Source organism: Plecotus auritus (assembly GCF_963455305.1).
Source record: "Plecotus auritus genome assembly, chromosome: X".
Taxonomy (NCBI): Eukaryota; Metazoa; Chordata; class Mammalia; order Chiroptera; family Vespertilionidae; genus Plecotus; species Plecotus auritus.
The window spans coordinates 39,239,686-39,259,403 of NC_137784.1; the positions used below are offsets into that span (position 1 = coordinate 39,239,686).

Here is a 19,718-nt window from a genome sequence, read left to right on the forward strand (position 1 = left end):
AATTTCTTTTTGTAACTTTATATAAACTTTGTCAGGGAGGCAAAAACACAAATTACTTACTTTAGTTCAAGAGGCCAAATATGTTGACTTTCAATTACAATCCTTACGACTTTTGAAGGAAACTTCTCTTTGTTTCCTTCCAAAATAATTTTCGGGCTACAGAGAGTTTCATTTAAAAATCTTTGTCACATGAAGCAATTTCTCTTAAGGTTATGGTGACCACTAGTATGGATTAGATTTAATATTTTATTTTAATTTTATTTTATTTTTTATAACTTTTTAAATTTTTTGAAATTGTTATTTTTTACATATGTGTCCTTATTCCCCCATAACCCCCCACCCCCCAATTAAGCCCCACCCCCTTGTTGTCTGTGTCCATTGATTAGGCTCATATGCATGCACACAAGTCCCTTGTTTGATCTCTCCACTTTACCACCACCCTCACCTATCTTCCCTGAGATATGACATGCTGTTCGAAGTTTCTCAGTCTCTGGATCTATTCTTGTTCATCAGTCTATGCCGTTTATTATATTCCACAAATGAGTGAGATCATGTGATATTGATCTTTCTCTGCCTGGCTTATTTCACTTAACATAATACTCTCCATCTCCATCCATGTTGTTGCAAATGATAGGAACTCCTTTTTTACCGCAGCATAGTATTCCATTGTGTAGATATACCACAGTTTTTTGGTTTTTTTTATTAAGGTATTATATGTGTACATATCTTACCATTGCCCCCCCACCCCCCTCCCATACATGCCCTCACCCCCAATGTTTTGCATCAGTTGGTTACCATAACCTTAAGAGAAAGGTTATATACATGCAAGTAAGTCCTTCAGTTGATCTCTTATTTCCCCCACCTCTCCCTAACCTTACCGCTGTAATTTGACAGTCTGTATGATGCTTTACTGCCTCTGTATCTATCTTTTTGTTCATCAGTTTATAATGTTTTTCAATATCCCCAAATGAGTGAGATCATGTGGAATTTTTCTTTCATTGACTGGCTTATTTCACTTAGCATAATGTTCTCTAATTCCATCCAGGTGTCTAAAATGGTAGTAATTCCTTCTTTTATGGCAGCATAATATTCCATTGTGTAGATGTACCATAGTTTTCTGATCCAGTCATCTGCTGACGGGCACCTGGGCTGTTTCCAAATCTTAGCTATTGTAAATTGTGCTGCTATGAACATAGGGGTGCATATATCCTTTCTGATTGGTGTTTCTAGTTTCTTAGGATATATTCCTAGGAGTGGGATTACTGGGTCAAATGGGAGTTCCATTTTCAGTTATTTGAGGAAACTCCATACTGTTCTCCACAGTGGCAGCACCAGTCTGCGGTTCCACCAGCAGTGCACGAGGGTTCCTTTTTCTCCGCATCCTCGCCAACACTTGCCGTTTGTTGATTTGTTGATGATAGCCATTCTGACAGGTGTGAGATGGTATTGCATTGTCGTTTTGATTTGCATCTCTCGGACAATTAGTGACTTTGAGCATGTTTTCATGTGTCTCTTGGCATTCCTTCTGTCTTCTTTCGAAAAGTGTCTATTTAGGTCCATTGCCCATTTTTTTATTGGATCATTGATCTTCCTTTTATTAAGTTGTATAAGCTGCCTGTAGATGTTGGAAATTAAACCTTTATCAGTGATAGCATTTGCAAATATGTTCTCCCATACAGTGGGGTTTCTTATTGTTTTGTTGATGGTTTCTTTTGCTGTGCAAAAACTTTTTATTTTGATGTAGTCCCATTTATTTATTTTCTCTTTGGCTTCCATTGCCCTAGGGGCAGTATCAGTGAAAAAGTTCTTTTGGCATATGTCTGAGATTTTGCTGCCTGTGGATTCCTCTAGTATTTTTATGGTTTCCCGTCTTATATTTAAGTCCTGTAACCATTTTGAGTTTATTTTTGTGTATGGTGTAAGTTGGTGATCTAGTTTCAGTTTTTTGCATGTATCTGTCCAATTTTCCCAACACCATTTATTGAAGAGACTGTCTTGACTCCATTGTATGCTCATGCCTCCTTTGTCAAATATTAATTGCGCATATTGGTTTGGGTCGATATCTGGATTCTCTATTCTATTCCATTGATCTATATGTCTGTTCTTGTGCCAGTACCAGGCTGTTTTGAGGACAGTGGCTTTGTAATACAGCTGGAAATCTGGTATTGAGATCCCTCCTACTTTAGTCTTCTTTCTCAGGATTGCTGTGGCTATTCAGGATTTTTTTTTTTTTTTATTCCAGATGAATTTTTGGAGAGTTCTTTCTAGGTCTGTGAAATATGCCTTTGGTATTTTAATGCGGAGTGCATTGAATCTATAGGTTGCTTTGGGTAGTATGGACATTTTGATGATGTTGATTCTACCAATCCATGAACATGGTATGTTCTTCCATCTGTTTACATCTTCCTCTATCTCTTTTTTCAGTGTCCTGTAGTTTTCTGCATATAGGTCTATTACCTCCTTGGTTAGGTTTATTCCTAAGTATCTTAATTTTTTTGGTGCAATGGAAAATGGGATTGCTTTTTTAGTCTCTCTTTCTGTAAGTTCACTGTTGGTGTATAGAAATGCCATAGATTTCTGGGCATTAATTTTGTATCCTGCTACATTGCCGAATTCATTTATTAAGTCTGTTAGTTTTTTGATGGAGTCTTTCGGGTTTTTTTATGTACAATATCATGTCATCTGCAAATAAGGACAGCTTTACTTCTTCTTTTCCAATTTGGATGCCTTTTATTTCTTCTTCTTGTCTAATTGCAATGGCTAATACTTCCAGTACTATGTCAAACAGGAGTGGTGAGAGTGGGCATCCTTGTCTTGTTCCTGTTCTTAGGGGAAATGGTTTTAGTTTTTGCCCATTGAGTATGATGTTAGCTGTGGGTTTATCATATATAGCTTTTATTATGTTGAGGTATGATCCTTCTACTCCCACCTTGTTGAGAGTTTTTAGCAAGAAAGGGTGTTGGATTTTGTCAAATGCTTTTTTTTGCATCAATTGATATGACTATGTGATTTTTATCTTTCAATTTGTTTATGTGATGTATCACATTTATTGACTTTCTGATATTGTACCATCCTTGCATTCCTGGGATAAACCCTACTTGGTCATGGTGTATGATCTTTCTGATGTACTGCTGGATCCGATTTGCTAGAATTTTGTTGAGGATTTTGGCATCTACATTCATGAGGGATATTGGCCTGTAATTCTCCTTCATTGTGTTGTCTTTATCTGGTTTTGGTATTAGGGTGATGCTGGCTTCATAGAAGGAGCTTGGAAGTGTGCCTTCCTCTTGAATGTTTTGGAATAGTCTGAGGAGGATAGGTTTCACTTCTTCCTTGACTGTTTGGTAAAACTCTCCTGTGAAGCCGTCTGGCCCCGGGCTTTTGTTTGCCGGAAGCTCTTTGATGACTGCTTCAATTTCTTCCATAGTTACTGGCATATTGAGCTGTTTAGATTCTTCTTGATTGAGTTTTGGAAGGTTATATTTTTCTAGGAATATGTCCATTTCCTCCAGGTTGTCCAGTTTGTTGGAATAGAGTTGTTCGTAGTATTTTTTAACAATCCTTTGTATTTCGGCGGGATCTGTTGTTATTTCACCTCTTTCATTTCTGATTTTGTTTATTTGGGTCCTCTCTCTTTGCTTCTTGGTGAGCCTGGCTAGAGGTTCATCAATCTTGTTTATCCTTTCAAAGCACCAGCTCTTGGTTTTGTTGATCTTTTGTATTGTTTCTGTGGTCTCTATGTCGTTTATCTCTTCTCTGATCTTTATTATTTCCTTCCTTCTGCTTACACTGGGCTTTTCTTGTTGCTCTTTTTCTAACTCTTTGAGTTGTTGGGTTAATAATTTATTACCATTGTTTCTTGTTTTTTTGCAGTAGGTTTCTAGAGCTATGAACTTCCCTCTCAAGACTGCTTTCGCTGTGTCCCATAGATTTTGGATTGTAGTGTTTTCATTGTTATTTGTTGCCATGATGTTTTTTTTTATTTCTTCTTTGATCTCTCTGGTAACCTAGTCATGGTTTAATAGCATGTTGTTTAGCCTCCATGTGTTTGATTTCTTTGGGTTGTTTTTACTGTAGTTGATTTCCAGTTTTATGCCACTGTGGTCGGAGAAGATGCTTGATATGATTTCTATCTTCTTGAATTTGAAGAGACTTTGCCTATGTCCCAACATATGGTCTATTTTTGAAAATGACCCATGTGCACTTGAGAAGAATGTATATTATGTGGCTTTGGGGTGAAATGTTCTGAAGATGTCAATTAATTCCATCTGATCTAGTGAGTCATTTAGGATTGATGTTTCTTTGCTGATTTTTTGTTTAGAGGATTTGTCCAATGGTGATAGTGGGGTATTAAAGTCTCCTACTATGATTGTATTGCTGTCAATCTCTCCCTTGATATCCTCCAGGAGTTTTTTTATGTATTTGGGTGCTCCTGTATTGGGTGCATATATGTTTACCAGAGTTATTTCTTCTTGTTGGATTGCTCCCTTTAGTATTATGAAGTGGCCTTCCTTATCTCTTGTTATGTCCTTCAGCTTGAGATCTAATTTGTCAGATATAAGTATTGCTACCCCAGCTTTTTTTTCAGTTCCATTTGCCTGGAAAACCTTTTTCCATCCCTTCACCCTCAGTCTGTGTGCGTCTTTTTTTCTGAGGTGGGGTTCTTGTAGACAGCAGATATATGGGTCATGTTTTCTTATCCAGTCCATTACCCTATGTCTTTTGATTGGGGCATTTAATCCGTTTACATTTAAAGTTATTATTGATAGGTACTTATTTGTCGCCATTCCTATTCTTTACACCTGTGTTCCTTCTTCGCTTCCTATTTCTTTTTCTTTTTTTTTTTACAGTAGACCCTTTAGCATTTCTTGCATTGCTGGTTTGGTGGTAATAAATTCCCTTAGTCCTTTTTTGTCTGTGAAGCTCCTGATTTCACCTTCAATTTTGATTGATAGCCTTGCTGGGTACAGTATTCTTGGATTCAGACCCTTTCTTTGCATGACTTTGTATATTTCATTCCATTCCCTTCTGGCCTGATGAGTTTCTGTTGAGAAATCAATTGCTAGTCTGATGGGGGTTCCTTTGTATGTAACTTTCTGTCTCTCTCTTGCCGCTTTTAAGATTCTTACTTTGTCATTGGTGTTTGCCAATTTAATTATAATGTGCCTTGGCGTCGGTCTTTTGGGGTTCATTTTGCTTGGGACTCTGTGAGCTTCTTGGATTTGTGTGGGTTTTTTCTTCCCTATATCAGGGAAATTTTCTGTCATTATTTCTTCAAAGAGGTTTTCTATTCCTTGCTCAGCTTCCTTTCCTTCTGGAATCCCTATAATGCGGATGTTGTTTTGTTTCGTGTTGTCCCAAAGTTCCCTTAGGCTCTCTTCCTGTCTTTTATTTTTTTTTTCTAGAAGTTGTTCTACTTGGGTATTTTTTTCCATCTTGTCTTCTAGCTCACTGATGCGGTCCTCTGCTTCTTCTAGTCTACTCTTGATGCTTTCTATTGAGTTCTTACAGCAGCGATGTCATTTTTCATTTCTTCTTGGTTCTTCATTTCCTCTTGGTTCTTGCTCATATTGTCGAATTTGTCTTCCATTCTTTTCAGCCACCTTATGACCATTTCTATGAATTATTTTTCTGGAAGGTTGCTTGCCTCCATTTCGTTTACTTCCTTTTCTGGTGATGCCTGCTTTTCTTTCATATGCGGGCTGTGTCTTTGTCTCTCCATGGTCTCTCTTCTCTGGGTGTCTGGTTATGTAGTTCTCTCTCTCCTGCGTCGATTTAAAGGCACAAAATACAGAACTACCAGGTACAACACACAAGGCACTGAACAGAAATGTATTCACAATATTAATAACCTCCAATAAAGGTGACCACCAGAGAGAGGCAAATTAGGGGATAGGAGAGAAAGAAAAAGAGGAAAAAGAAAGAAAGAAGAAGAAAAAAAAAAGGAGTGTCAAAATGAAATTGTGAAAAGGGAAAAAAAGAAGATAAAAAAAAAAGAGAGACAAGAAAGAGACTAAGAGAGAAACGGAAACAGACGATATATATTGGGGATAAAACTCCAATAGAGCAATCACTTATCCCAGCAAATGCCAGCAACAAGTACCTGGGGATTAATACAAACTACAACACCAACTAATATTGAGTGAGGCAAGGGAAAACAGAAGCACTAAACAAACAAAAAAATAAACAAAAGAAGAATAAGCAAAACAATCAACCAAAAAAGCATAAAAATTCGATATAATCTACATTCAAGCGAACAACAACAAAAGGACAGAGAGAAAAACAATTTTTTGGATAGTTAAGACAGCGAAGAGAGAGGTGTGTATGGACTTGGAGCAGGGGATTGGAGATTAGATATATAAGTAGGGTGAAATTTTAACGGGGGTAAACAGAAAGAATAGGGAAAACCTAAAGCAGGAAAGGGGTAAGATAAACAGGACACCGAAAAGGGAAAAGTGAGGAAGAGAGTGATGGCATAAAGGTAGAGTTCAGATAGAGTAAAATGATGCTGAAGGAAAGATAAAAATAGAATGTAGAACATTAATCCCAAAACAAAATGAAGAGAAAATAAAATGACACTTAAAAAAAAAAGATAAAATAGCAGTAATAATAATACGGATTGAAAATAAAAATGTAATAATTAAAAAGGTAAAATCAAGTGAGGAAAAAAGAAAAAAATTAGTTTCTTGAGTAAAAGATGCAAAAAATGAAAATAAAAAAATAAAAATAAAATGTGGAGTAGTGAAGGTCATTCACTTCCTCTGTTGTTCTGTTTGGCACGCCTGTTTCTCAGTCCGGACAGTATTGCAGTTCCCTGCATTCCACTGCTCTTCATTGATGTAAGCCAGTCCTGATTTTAAGCAGGCGGTGTGTCTTAATTCGTATTCCTTTATTTTTGATTACACAAGAGTCAATTTGTGATTCAGCCCCTGGGTGGCAGTGTTTCTGGATTGACTTTCGGTTTTATCTATGGCCTCTCTAGGGAGTGTTAGAGCCTTCTTTCCCTGTGGCACTCACTACCAGTTTGTGGGAGTGGGCTGCCTCAGAGCTGGCTCTCTGATTGTCACTCCCCGCTCAGATCCCCAGGTTCCAGAAAAACAACTTTCCCCTGCAGTCTCCCAGGGTGTCCCCAACTGGGTGATCCTATGTATTGGGCTTAGTAATCAGAAGCAAGAATTTCAAGAGTAAAAAGCCCAAGTGTGCGCACTCCGTGGCTGCGCGTAAGTCTAGCACATCCCTGAAATTCTTAGGGTGTCCCTGCATGTCAGATCAAAATGGGTTGCTTTTTAGAGAGCCCTTCTGTTAGCAGCTCTGAGGGCCCCCTTCCACATTCACAGATCATGCCAGCCCCAACAGCCACGGATTTTTCTAGGCACAGACTTCCCTGGTCCTCCAGCTCCCGCAAAACACGAGTTCCTCTCTGGCGCTGCAGGGACCAGAGACCTCACCTTATTCTAGGCGAAATCTGACCTTTCCATGGTGGAGTGCAGAGCTCCTCCAAACCCCTGTGTTTGCGCCAATTGGGGAGCGTTGCTCTGGGGCTTGCAGCTGTTCTGTGGGTGCCGCAGTTGTGGATTCTCAGGCTTCCTATAAGCTCCACTTTCCGGTCCAAGATGGCGCAGACTCCGCGCCCAAGCCCGCAGCTCCGGGAGGGGACCCAGCCGCAGTGGGAGCCGCCAGGTCAGGGGAACCCAGTCTAGCAGTCTCCCACCTTCTTATGGAGTTCAGCTGTCCCCCAACTTGCCAACAAACACTCCTAGTGTGACCTTCAGCTGTTCTTTCTTTCTGCTCCGGGACAAGGCTCGGAACATGTCTGTCTATTCTGCCGCCATTTTTCTCTCCTCAAAATTTCTAATTTTTAATATTAAATTTACTTCTAAACAGCATTCTTTTTGGCTAGTGCTCATTTGCATATGTATAAAAATTTTACTTTGGACTTTACTAGAACCAGTTGCTCATAAAATATTGGATTCACATATAAATGAGTTTATATGAGACCTTGATTATATTGTGAAAAGCTAACTTATTAAGTAAAGTATGCACCTTTATTGAAAAAGCAAAGTAAGCAAACCTTACTTTGGCTGAAAACACAGGTTCTAAGAAAATTCCCTAGACAAAGGGAGGTAACTAAAAAAGGCCCCAGCCCATTCATTACTAGGTCTCTTAGTGATCCTGTAAAATGGACTCCCGCTCTTGGGAGCATTCTTAAAAGTCTCATTAGTGGTCGGCTAAATGTTACCCCACCCATGAAGTACAGATGCTGCCCTACCCCCAGCCAATCTGTAGAGCAGGTTAGGTGGGGGTCTGTGGCATTATGTATGCTCTCCTGCTTTTGAAATTCCACTGCTGAATATTCTGGTTTTGCTTAAGAAGTATTTAGCAACCTTGTCCTGCCAAGCTTAGAGTCTGAAACTTCTATAATATTTAAAATATATGTATATAAATAGAACACAGTTATTAATTTTTTATTTGACAAGGCCTTCCACGTGATTTAAAGTATATTAGATCAGCCTAATTTAGTTCAAAAATATTTATTTTAAGAAGAGAGAATAAATCCTTGAATCATTCCAGGTCCCTTAAAATGACCCAAAGCTATCTCTTGGGTAAAGTCTTAAAATTTAACTTGGAAAGACTATCAAATATACATAACCTAAAGATTACATTATACACTTTTTGTAATTATTCTGAAAGACATAAATTAAATTTAAACCCTTTTTAACATTAAAAACTTGGTTCAGACCATAGAATTAATCCTCCTTTTTAATCAGGCCAATAAAATATTATATCCTAGGTTGATATTTTACTGCATGTAGTACACAGACACACATATACATAAAGACTATAATATATTTTGAACTACTAATTTTTCAGAGAAAACACAAGAATTATTTTCCTCAAAAATGAATTTCTATACTTCATGCATTCTATTATTACAACCATAATTTCTCCCAACTTAATTTGAACTTTTAACTTTTAAAAGCCTCAAATTTTATGTGGCAAGTTAAATACTTAGCATTTCTCAGATTAGTAATATATTCATATTTTAAGAATATATTTCAAATAAAATAGAAGACCTATTCAATTAATAGATTCAAATCTATCCTTTAGAATTTTCATATGAGGCAAACTCAGATTAATATTTCAGTATCCTGTTATTTCAAAATATCTAGATATTTAATAATTTTTATTATTTAATTCAGCAACCTCCAAAGTTTTAAGTTACCAAAAACTTCAGAAAACTATGTTTAGTCATATATAATTAACACTAAAGAAGATTTATCATATACCCTTCATTTTAGTTATATATATTTTGCCTTAATAACTTTGAGATTTTAAAGTCAATTATTATTACCCAAAGCTTATTCCTTGGCAAATTCTGTAACAGAGATAACTTACTGACTTTCAGTGGCTTTAATGTTAAAGTATTATTTTATTTTATTTTTCTTTATAAAAACAGGAGTGTCCCCCTGAGATCTGGGAGGCAACCTTGGAATGTGGTCCATTGTTATTCAAGAACTGCCTTTTATCATGGAAACATTAATCTTATTTCCCAAACACAGCTTGTATATTTTCCTTGTGTCATTTTCTCCATCTTCCAAAGGAAAACAGTCTGGGTCCTACTCTATAGCATCCGTGAAGAGATGGGACTTAGGCCAAGAGGCCACCCAAAATCGAGTGGGGCACATTCCTCTTAAACTAGACTTTTCCTAAATTGTGAGAAATGTCTCATTTATCCAAATTTTAAATGACAGACTGGGAAATAAAAGCATGGTGAAAATGAGACTTTTAAGAATGCTCCCAAGAGCAGGAGTCCATTTTACAGGATCACTAACAGACCTAGTAATGAATGGGCTGGGGCCTTTTTTAGTGACCTCCCTTTGTCTAGGGAATTTTCTTAGAACCTGTGTTTTCAGCCAAATGTACCGCTCATATTCTTTCTCCCCCACCCCCACATTCTGTTTGCTCTGGGGAAATTTAGTAATGGCCTGGCCACCTACTGTTTCTTTTCTATTCAGATAAATTAAAGGCATGCTTAATAGACTAAGAATAAACATATTAAAACAAACAAAAAATACAGATAAAACACCAATCAATAGACAAGCACACATAACACATAGACAAGACTTAATAAATCTGAGTTATTTTCATGGATCTTTCAAATATTTTACATTGCCTGGGACTTACAGCCATATGTGGCCCAGATCTTAGCCAGTTTTTCACATATCTCATCATATTGTGCTCTTCATAGCACTGACTGGCATCTAAAGTTGTTTCAACTAAAATCTGCCAGTCCCAAGGCATCATATGGTAATTTTCAGACAAAGCATTGAAGAGTCCTTTTATAAAAGGACTGTTAGCCCCATTTTCCCTAGTTGATGAGCCTTCCCACACTAGAGGTGGAGGATCTGGGGCCTTAGGTGTTACAGACTTTTGATTCTCAGTATGAAGTGGGCATAATGCAGTTCAAACAAGAGCCCACATAGTTAAAGATGACAAGGGCACTTGTTTTCCTTGAGCCTGATTTAAGAGAGTACCTTTTGACACCTTAATTCCTTTATCCTTGAGCATGCAAGCTAAAAATTTACAATGATGTTTTTGCCTTTTATTCGAATTCTTCCCCATTATAATCTGGCTGATTAAAAACATCCCCATCCACTTACGGTCACGACTCCAAAGCTGGCATGGGCTTTGTGCGCTGTGAACTTCCCACCTTTCCTGTGAATTTCTACTTTTCATTTTTCACTCAGGCGAATCTTCTCCTACAGTTCCTGTCCGGGGTGCCAGATGCCGCAACCTGCACGGCTGGGTTCATGATCTGAAGGAGGGGCCGATGCACAAATGAAAACACTAGACAAGAAATATGAATTATTAAGGGGTGGGGGCCAGGTGGTGTCTCTTTCGTGAAGAGCACACTGACCTCTGGCCTGGACTGCTATTTATTTACTTGAATGCACATTTGCCCTTTAGCAATGCATACAGGCATATCAAAGGTAAAGTTTGGTAAACAGTAAAAGGATTATCAGGTTAAGGAATTGCCTTGAGCCACCACTATCTCAACAGATGAGGTGCTTAGCTTCAGCCCTGCTGACACCCAAGGTCCATCGGCCTTTTTTGTTCCTTGGTGCACTGACAGTATTGGCAAGCAGTGGTTTCCTGAAACTTCTCATTTATTTATTGACAATTACTTAAGTTGTTTCTGTATATTGTCTATTGTGAATAATGTTGAAATGAAATGGGACTCCTAAAATACTTTTTTATTTATTAAATTGATTGGGGTGACATTGGTCAAAATGAACAAATAGGTTTTAGGTGTAGGTTTCTATGTTACAAGATCTGTATATTGCACCCAGTGCCTACCACCCAAAGTCAAATCTTCTGCTGTCACCTTAGATAAGGATTCCCCCCTTCTCTCTGGCAACCACCACACTGCTGTTTGTGTTCATGAGTTTTAGTTTTATATCCAACATATGAGTAAAATCATATGTTTTTTAGCTTTTTCTGACTGACTTATTTCACTTAGCATAATGTTCTCAAAGTCCATCCATGTTGTTTCAAATGGCATTTTTTCTTCCTTTCTTATGGCTGAGTAGTATTCCACTGTGTATATGTACCACATCTTCTTTATCCAGTCCTCTTGTGGGACACTTTGGTTGTTCCCATGTCTTGGCCATATATATTTGCAAATACATTATTTCAAGTTTCTCAGTTATATACCCAGGAGTGGGATTGCTGGGTTGTATGGTAGCTATATTCTTAATTTTTTAGCAATTACCAGACTGCTTTTTATAGTGGCTGTACCAGTCTACATTCCCACCAGCAATGAATAAGGGTTCCTTTTTTTCCACAACCTCTCCAACACTTGTTATTTCCTGTCTTGTTAATAATGGCCACTCTAACAGGTATAAGGTGGTATCTCATTGTAGTTTTGATTTGCATATCCCTAATTGTCAGTGAGGTTGAACATCTTTTTATATATCTACTAGAGGCCCAGTGCATGAAATTCGTGCATGGGGGGGTCCCCTAAGCCCAGCCTGCACCCTCTCCAATCGGGACCCCTTGGAGGATGTCCGACTGCCAGTTTAGGTGAGGATTTGGCCTAAACCAGCAGTCAGACATCCCTCTCACAATCCTGGACCACTGGCTCCTAACTGCTCACTTGCTTGCCTGCCTGATTAGCCCTAACTGCCCCCTGTGCCAGCCTGATCATCCCTAACCACCTCTACCTGCCAGCCTGATCGCCTGTAACTGCCCCCTGCTGGCCTGGTCGTCCCCAACTGCCCCCCTCTGCTAGCCTGATCACCCCTCATGGCCCCCCCTGCCAGCCTGGTCGCCCTCACTAACCCCCCTGCTAGCCTTGTGGCCCCACCCACACTGCTGTTCGGTTGTTATTGTGAGGGCTGATCATAAGTCTTCTTGGGAGAAGTGTATTTTCAGGTCTTCTTCTCACTTTTTGAATGGGTTGTTAGTTTGTTTGGTGTTGAGATTTATGAGTTCAAACCTTTGTTGGAGCTACTGTTTGCAAATATCATCTCCCATCTGATTGGTTGCCTATTTGTTTTGTTGTCAGGGTCTTTTGCTGTGCAGAGGCTTTTTAGTTTGACATAGTCTCATTCATCTATTTTTTTTTCCTTTACTTCCTTTGCCTTTGGTGTCAAGTCCATAAAGTGTTCTCTATGACCTAGGTCCATGAGTTTGATACCTGTATTTTCTTCTATGTAACTTATTATTTCATGTCTTATATGTAGGTCTTTGATTCATTTTGAAATAATTTTTGTACATGGGGACAAACTGTAAGCCAGTTTCATTTGTTTGCATGTAGCTTTCCAGTTTTTCTAGCACCCTCTTCTGGCTCCTTTGTCAAAAATTATCTGTTCATATATATGTGGTTTTATAACTGGACTCTATTCTGTTCCATTGATCTGTGTGTGTTTATCTGCCAATACCATGCTGTTCTGATTATCATAGTTCTATAATATAATTTGAAGTCAGATATTGTGATACTTCCAGCTTCATTATTTTTTTTTCTCTCAGGATTGCTTTGGCTATTCAGGGTCTTTTGTAGTTCCATACAAACCTGATTTTTTGAGATCTTAATTTTAGTTCCTTCTGATAAATATCCAGAAGTAGGATTGTATGGTAGTTCTAATTTCTAATTTTTAGAGGAATCCCTATGCTGTTTAACATAGTGGCTGTACCAATGTACATTTCCACCAAAATTGTACAAGGGTTTTCTGTTCTCTACATCCTCACCAACATTTGTTATCACTGTCTGCTTAGTGATAACCATTCTAACAATTTGAAGTGCTATTTCATTGTTGATTTGATTTTTAGTTCCAAAATGATTAGTGATATTGAGCAAATTTTCATGTACCTGTTGGCTATTTGTATGTCTTTTTGGAAAACTATCTATTCATAGTCTTCTGATTTCACTGAGCAATTAAATTTAGTAAAAATTATAAGCTAGAATGTCAATAATCTTTGTTTTCTTAATTTTATTTTTTGTTTGTTTTGATTTGTTTTGCTTTGCTTTTTATTGAATTTATTGGGGTGACACTGGTTAACAAAATTATACAGGTTTCAGGTGCTCAATTCCACAATACATCATCTGTGCACTGTATTGTGTGTTCACCATCCCAAGTCAAATCTCCTTCCATCACCATTTATCCCCCCTATACTCTCTTCCACCTACCTTCACCCATCCTCCCCTCCCACAGCAATTACCACACTGGGTGAACCTTGAGAGCATTATGCTAAATGAAATAAGCCAGTCAGAGAAAAAGTCCCATATAATTTCACTCATATGTATAATCTAATGAACACAATGAACTAACAAGGAAAATTGAGACACACTCATAGGTAGAGAGCAGGCTGACAGCTTTTGAGGGGGAGGGAACTGTGTGGGATGTTAGAAGGATTTAGCAAAAAGGAAAAGAAAAGAGGAAAAAAACTAAATTTTATTTTTGAATTGTTCACTGCTAGTGTATATGTATAGAAATACATTGGGTTTTGTACTTGTTTCTATGTCCTGATAACTTGTTATACCCATTTACTAATTCAAATAGATTTTTGTGTTTTAAAGATTTTTATATTTAAATATGTATTTTTATTGATTTCAGAGAGGGAGAGAGAGAGATAGAAACATCAATGATGAGAGAGACTCATTGATTGGCTGCCCCCTGCATACCCCCTACTGGGGATTGAGCCCACAACGTGGGCATGTGCCCTTGACTGGAATCAAACCCAGAACCTTTCAGTCTGCAGGCCAATGCTCTATCCACTGAGTCAAACAGGCTAGGGCAGATTTTTTAATATTTAATATGCCATCCTTAATGAGAGTTTTAGTCTTTGCTTATAATCTGGATGACTTTTAATTTTTTTCTTGTCTAATTTCCCTTACTAGAACCTCCTGAACAATATTGAATAGAAGTAGCTTAAGGAGACATTCTGATCTTAGAAGGAAAACATTCAGTCTTTCAACATTAAGTATGATGTTATTTGTGTTTTTTTAGATACCTTTACTAGGTAAAGGAAGTTTTTGCCAATTTCTAGTTACCTTGTATTTGTTTCTATTTTCAGGATTTTTATCATGAAAATGTGTTGGGTTATGTGAATGTTTTTTTTTTCCTGTATATATTGAGATAATTATTTGTTTTTTTTCTTTTGTATTATATTCATATAATAAAATATATTGATTGATTTTTAGATGTTAAATCAAGCTAGCATTCCTGAGATAAATTCTACTTGGTCATAAGTATGATCTTTTTTACATGCTGCTGAATTGAATTTTTGTGAAAATTTGTACATCTGTGTTATAAAGAATATTAACCTATTGTTTTATTTCTTCATCATGATTTTGTCTTATTTTAGTGTCAGAATAATACTGGCCTCCTATAGAATAAGTTGGAATGTTTTACTACATTAAAAAAATTTAGAGGCATTTGTGAAGGGTTTGTTTTAATTCTTCTTTAAAATTGTGGTAGATTTTACCAATGAAATTGTTGCTGGGCAGTTATTTGTGGGAAGATTTTATCTAATGTTTGAGCAAATTTTATATTGATATTTTTCTTTATTATTGGTCTATTCAGTCTATTTTCTTCTAGACAATTTAATCTGTGTATTTCTAGAAATATATTCTTTTCATCTAGGTTATCCAATTTGTTGCTATATAGTACTTTTTATTTCCTTAAGTTCTTTAATGATCACTTCTTCATTTCTGATTTTAGTAGTTTGAGCTTTCTTTGTTCTAGCTAGAAGGTTGTCATTTTTTTCACATGATTTTTATTGATGAAATTAAAAAATATATATTTATATATATAAAAGGCTAATATGCAGTGTCCGCTCAGGTGTTCAACCAGGAAAATGAGTTCAATCGCTCACTATGATGTGCGCTGACCACCAGGGGGCAGTGCAGAACATGGCTGGCGGGCATGCGGTAACAGCGGGGCACTGAGGGAGTGAGGGAAGGAGGAGGCGGGGGGGAACCATATGGGTGGCAAGGGAAGAAGGAGGCAGGGAGGTGGGGGGAACCATGCTGTGCTGGTGTGCAGGTAGCAAGGGAAGGAGGAGGTGGGGAGGCGGGGAACCAAATCAGCCCTGATTGCCGGCCAGGTCTAGGGACCCTACCTGTGCACAAATTTCATGCACCAGGCCTCTAGTATATATATAAAAGCCTAAGTGACCATCTGACTGTTCAACTGTCCGTCCGGTAGCTATGACATGCAATGACCACCAAGGGGCAGACGCTCAATGCAGGAGCTGTCCAGCAACAGCAACTTTGCAGAGTGTCCTCTTGCACTCTGGGACCCCTCGGGGGATGTCAGACTGCCAGTTTTGGCCCAATCCCCACAGGCCAGGTCGAGGGACCCCACCTGCCAGAGGGACCCTACTCACTCCACAAACACCCTTGGAGCCCTGGAGCCGCCCCAGGTGTGAGGGACTGCAGGAATTTGGCTCCAGGGTGTGTCTGGCCCGTCTTGCCCAGTCCTGCCCTACCAGTCACCTTCTAATTAATTTCCTTTCAATGTGCACGAATCCATGCACTGGGCTCTAGTATAATAATAATTGAGTACTTTTCTTGTAATCCAGATCTACTAATGAGAATAATGCATCTGTGTCAGTTGGAGGGTACTAATGCCTATTTAGTTTAACTGTGCCTGAATGTTAGTGTTCCCTATCATCAAAACCAATTTCAAGTGTTTATCTGTTAATGTTCATCTGTAAATATCAAAATCGTGCCAATTGCAAAAAAGGGTATCTTAGAGAGATTTACAAAAAGTGCTGACATATATTTATTTTGTGTGTGTGTGTGTGTATGTGTGTGTGTGTGTGTGTTTGTCACCAATCCTTTATTGAAACTGGTAACTTACACACTTTATAATAGAACAAAAAAATAATGTTCAGTTTATACAGTCTTTGCATGGACTATACAATCTAATCTTCATAATAATTTGTGCAGAAAAAGAGACCTGACAAACAACGTGTGAACAGTACAATGAAATGACATCACAGGTCCAGTGAAACTCAGTCTGACACAGAACGTAGGCATCAATGGCCAGTGACGCCTCCCAGTGCGAGAGGCTGGTCAGTAGTAATTTACCCCGAGTTGGAAGCAGAGATCTGGTGTGTGGCTATAAATCTCTTAAGTGAGACCACCTCTGCAGATAAGTTTGCTATCCCCTGCTTCAAAAACAAATTCTCTGGGTCAAAAACTTTGTAGCCATTGTCTTTCATTTCAACAACTCCAGTTTTGAAACTATTCTGAGTTTTGCCCACAAGTTCTTTTTGATGCCAGTGTTCTGACCGGAGAGACCAGTCTTAGATGTTAGTCACTTGCACTGAAAAAGGAGTGAGGGGAGGATGGCCCGCACTTGGGGTACTAAGCTTCTCTAGTCCGAAATGCCTCTTAGCCGTCATGCCAACAGGCGAGGGAAGTTTGTGAGTGGCCTCAAATTTAGTATCAAATGCCTCTACTTTTGTCTGCAAGGCTTTGGCTTTAATGCGGAGCTTGTGTGGCAAAGCAGAGGCATTCGCTTCTGGGACTTTAATCACCGTGGCATGTCCATGCTGAAGCTCGAGGGGAGAGTGGATGGGGCCTTTGGGAACCTGCTGCTCATCTTCTCCGTCCAAGGACTTTCCCACTGCGCCATCATGGTTTCCGACATTCTCAGGGAGTTGCTGGAGGACCGGCTGGCCTGCGGGAGAGGTGGGGAGTGTGAGTAGCCAGGGAAAGAGCTGCCCGTGTAGTTCTGATACAGGGCCGCTCGGTAGGCGCCAGGGTCGTCCCGGGGCTCTCCGGCATAGCTCTCCAGTTCCACGGGCTCCTGCTTGATGGCCTGGAGCTTGCTGGCAGGGCTTGGGCAGCCGCTCTGGCTCTGCACAGCGCCCTCCAGCGCGTGCTCCAGGGAGCCCTCGGTGCCTTTGGCCAGCGAGCCCTGCGGAGAGTGCTTGATGACCTAAATGCCGCTGCTGGCCACTGGCTCGTCCGCAAAGGTGCCCCCGCCTGGCGCCGCGGCCTGGTAGTCTTGGAAGTACACAGCCGCAGAATTACTGAGTTTCTGGATCTCTTGGGCATATGCTGTGGAGCTAATTAAACCAAACTTCAATTTTAGGGAAAGCAGTTCAGCTTTCAAAGTGGCGTTTTCTTCTCCCAGAGCAATTAGTTTGATCTCCAAAACAAGGTCATTCAGCCAGCGCTTCTCCTGTGACCTCTTGGCAGCTTCGATATTTTTCTGCCTTTTCTCCCAATACATGGCATCTTCCTTTTCATCGGGGATGAACTCCCGCTTCCTCAGGCACGCGGAGAATTTGCTTTTCCCCACACTCTCTTCACTTAGAAGCAGCTCCTCTCCTGTCGACAAGTCTTCAGAGACTTCAGTTAAGGCCGAACTAAGCATCATCACCTTGTCCACGCTGCAGCCAGGGTCCAGAGAGGCCTGCTCCTTCTTGACTGCCTGCATCTTCCTCAGCTGCATCGGAGACAGCCGCGCCCTCTCTGTGCAGCGCGGAAGCAGTTATTCCCCCGGGACCTCTCAAATGCTTTCCAACCTGCGCTCTAAAATCCATCAATGTTCTTCCTTTTGCGTGGGACAGTCTCCCGCTGAGTGGAGTGGGGTCTTCTAGGTGACCGTGTTCCTGCTCTCGGGCCGGCGAGCGGGGAGAAGGAACGGGGGCCGGGAGCGGGCCAGGAGGCGCTTGGGCTCTGGCTGGGGCCGGGTTCCCAGGCGGAGGCGAGGGCGCGGCTCGGGAGGCGGGCGGCGTGCGGGTCCATGGGCGCCGTGGCCGCGCAGGAAGATGTGTGTTAGTAGGTCAGTTCCGAGCGCCGCGCTACTTCGCCGCCCGCCAGCCCCTCCGTGACCTGCGACCGGGCCCCAATTGCGGAGCCCGCACCCGACTCCTCGCCCGCCCCCAATGGCCGCGGCCGGCAGGGCGATATTTAGATAATAAATGTGTGAAAACAGATATACCAAGTTACATACTACCACAAGAATCATAAATTATCACTTCCCTTCTGAATTTCCTACTGGAGGAAATACTGATATTTTTCTGAAAGACTCTGTTATGGAGCCCTCCTAATTGTGGTCACAGGTTTATAAGCAATATATGAAATTGCATAAACTTATTTTCTTTCTCTTATTAATTTTTATTTTTTGTATACTCAGCGACCCCTTTAGATTCTTGGAACAAGAGCCAGGTAAAAATGTAGGCATGAAAATTATGAATTTGGTGTTTTCTGCCGGAAACCGATCATTGTCCCACTAATAGATGTGGAAATGCTCTGAAAGGTTGGAGCTAATCACTCATTGTTTAGTTGAGACATTGGTAGCTGAAGCAGCCTCCACCTGTTACTCCTATGTAAATTTCTGTTATTGGAATTTCCTGCCTAAAGGTTATGGTTGTATCCCATAGTCTCAATAAAAGGGATTGCAAGGCCAGAGCAAAGGGTAGTCCTTCCACTAGAGTTGGGCTCCCGCCTGGCCCCCAATATTTCCAAATTAATACTTTCCCAAGTCTCTTTTCATTTGTGTGCGGCCTTCTCCAGAACCCGAACCCTGAACAGGAACCCTGAACCACGCGGGACGTGAAAGGGGTTCCCACATCTGGCGCCTGAACTCGGGACTTCTGGAGGAGATGATATTTTTCGCCTGAGAGCGAAGGAAAGGAAAAAATTCACCTAGAAAAAGGTGAGGGAGGTTCACCGCACACAAAGCCCACGGACTAACTGCAGAGTCGCGAACTGTAAGTAGAGTGGGAACGTCTTTTTCAGCCAGGCTAATGGGGAAGAATTAGGTTATAAAATAATGTGGTTTCTTATTCAAATTAAAATCTTAATTGGTATTTGGAATTTAAAATCTGTAATAAGAAATGAAACTCCACTGCTGAAACCGCCTCTGGTGTGGAGAAATTCAAAGGTGGCAGCAGAGGGCAGGGGTATCCGCTCTCCCACAATGAGATTGATACTCAAGGTTTCGTTTAAAAATTATAAAAGAACTCGCAGGGAAATGCAAATCTTGGCCAAACTGGGTGCTAGTTATTACTTCGGAAAGCGAAAAAGAAAGAAAAAATTTAAGATCTGTCTATCTTTTAAGAATGAAAAGAAATTCGGCCAGATCTGTTGCTGAAACTTGCCCCAAAGTAAGCAGGATGTTATTAATCTAGGAACTGCTAAATGTTTGACTTGCCAGCTTTAAAAGTTCAAAGTGCAAATTAAATTGGGAGAA

General features: G+C 39.9%; 1 pseudogene across 1 annotated transcript; it reads right to left on the reverse strand.

Moving 5' to 3' along the window:
* Positions 1-16,593: 16,593 nt before the first annotated feature.
* LOC308239773 (nuclear factor interleukin-3-regulated protein-like) lies at positions 16,594-17,972 on the reverse strand (annotated as a pseudogene). The gene has a single exon. The product of its transcript is annotated as a nuclear factor interleukin-3-regulated protein-like (transcript).
* Positions 17,973-19,718: the final 1,746 nt, after the last annotated feature.